Consider the following 2,500-nt stretch of genomic DNA (forward strand, 5'->3'; position numbering starts at 1 on the left):
CATGCAGCTCGCAGTACCATGAAACATTTCATGCAGTCAAGGAAACACATGTTAAACATTCACTAATATAAACACCACAATTCAGTCCATTCTTTCAACATTATTTTTTTTTCAGACCCGTATATCAGGGATATAGACTGATGGTGAGTGTGTAAGTAAATAAATGCATATACGTATATATATATATATATATATATATATATATATATATATATATATATATATATATATATATATATATATATATATATATACATATATGCATATATCTATCTATATATGTGTGTGTGTATAAACAAAGATTCAACCTGGACTAGCGATTCCCTTAAAAACTCCCTTAAAAACTGCCTGTTATCCAGAAACCATTATAAAGCAAAGGAAATATGAGTGCCGAAGGAAGGCATCCGACAGCCACTTCCTTTTAACTCGCCACGAACGGGGCTCACACTTTGGGATCCCTTTCTGCTGATGCATAGTCAGTATCCGCCTCCCTCGGCAGGGGAAGGACTTCTTATGCCCTCACCACCTAAAGCCTTCGAACTGATGCAGACCCTCCGAGTTGCAGCCACTCTTCGTGCAACACGTCCTCGTCTCAAAGGGAATCGGATCGATTTTCGGTCAGAGTATCAGCCCTGTCAGAGATGTGGCACCCTGGTTGAAGCTTTGCAACGGCGCTGCCTCGCGTTATCTGCTCAGGTGAAAAGCGCCTTCCTGTGGCAGCCCCTGACATTCCACCCATTCCATCAACACTCTCCACTATGAGTATACAAGAACGCATATTGCAATATATGTATATGCGCTGTCACAAACCGCTGAAGATCTGAACCCACTGAGATGCTTTTATTACTCTAGGACACATCGCCATGGTCACGACACTGACAGATCTGTCTGTGAGTCATATCATGACACTGATCTTTGACTCCGATTTCTCTTTCTTTTTTGGAAGTTCGCCGTGTGGATCCTGGTTCCTCAGACTGGCAACGACAAGTGTGGATGTTTGAAGATCAGTCGTATTCTTATCTTACTCGCTAGCGACTACTTGAGGAACTAGGCGCCAAAGAAAGATCCTAAAGATTGGTAGTTTCCTGCCAAAAAACAAAGTCTTAATCCTCTGGAGTCCAGTGAATCCCGTGCGGATGACAAGACACTAGTCATGTCACGTGTCACGTACAGCAACGGAGGTCGCATGCCATCTGGATCTGACCTATGGTGTCACGTCTCAATATCAGGGTTGCTGATATCTAAGCAGGAAGGCAAAGCATTGGTAACCCTGGCTACCTGGTATGCAGTCAACAAGCCTGGATACGAAAAGGGAATTCAAGAAACAGATCAAATACTCACTGTAAATAGCAAGACTTTCCGACATTTCCGACTTTTTTGTGAAATTAGTTTGGTGATCCATGTTGATGGATCCCCAAAATCTTATAATCTTAAAATCTTATACATTGGATACTGGCCACTTTCAATTTGTTATCCAGAAATATCGTCCAAGGCTCAGCATATAAGCATAGCCATATTCGAAGCATAAAATAACATTCCCATCTGTAAATTCCTGTACGACATGGCTACAGCATCCACAACAACAGCCAAGAATTGAAATAGTTGCTTCTCTAATCTGTCTGAGTTCGAGCGCCGTTTATTTACCTATTTATTTATTCAGTGGCAAACGTTCTCCTCATTCTCCACGTTTACCTTCCTCAGCAAGCCTCGGTGCCTCTCGCTTGCTTCGGCAGCCGCCTTTGCTGCTCATGTTCAGTTAGGGAGGCTTGGCCCCTCGGCCGACGCTGCATATCGAGATCGGTCGTGAATTACGAGGCATTGCAACCAGCTCGCCACGGCCCAGATTTTGATGCAATTGTTGCGACTGCTCAACCACAGCTTTGAAGCACTCATAATTTACCCATCTAGGAATATTAGAAGGCGTAATATATATTTTAAACAATAATAATAATACTAATAATAACAACGATAATGATGATAATAATAGTAATAATGATAAAAATAATAATAGTCATTAAAATAATAATGATAATAACAATAATAGGAACGATAATAAAATGCTACTCCTAATGATAATAAAAGCTTAGGAATATTCCTTACCGCCCATCGTTGCGCGCCATTCCTCTCCATAGAGCTACCATGCCTCTTTATCCTGCACGGAGCGAAGCTTCATTCGTCGCTTTTAAAGCAGAAAATAACTGGAACTTTGCAATCTTCCGGAGAAACTCATGGTTCCCCTGATTATCTCGTGTGTTGCATGATTATACGTCACCTGTTGTTTTCCCGATGGCATTAATTATACTAAGGAACCATCTGTCTGGTTGCAGATCGTGCAGATTTTGCCACGGCCATTTTACTCCCTCGATACGATTTCAGTCGATGACCTTACTGATTATGTTGCTGCTCCTTTACTTCATAAAACAGCATAAAAGTAAAATGCAAACGAAGTTACTTAGTAAAGACCCTCTCGAGCAGGACCTTGTAGCGAAACAAAAGCTTT

At 41.3% G+C, this 2,500-nt stretch overlaps 1 protein-coding gene across 1 annotated transcript in view; it reads right to left on the reverse strand.

Annotated features, from left to right (window-relative positions):
* LOC122252426 (glutamate receptor ionotropic, NMDA 2A-like) overlaps nucleotides 1-2,500 on the reverse strand; it is a 66,430-nt gene that overhangs the window by 16,821 nt on the left and 47,109 nt on the right. The window lies entirely within an intron of this gene.

Source organism: Penaeus japonicus, unplaced genomic scaffold, assembly GCF_977035675.1.
Source record: "Penaeus japonicus unplaced genomic scaffold, GWHDUDI00000001_assembly GWHDUDI00000040, whole genome shotgun sequence".
NCBI classification, from domain to species: Eukaryota; Metazoa; Arthropoda; class Malacostraca; order Decapoda; family Penaeidae; genus Penaeus; species Penaeus japonicus.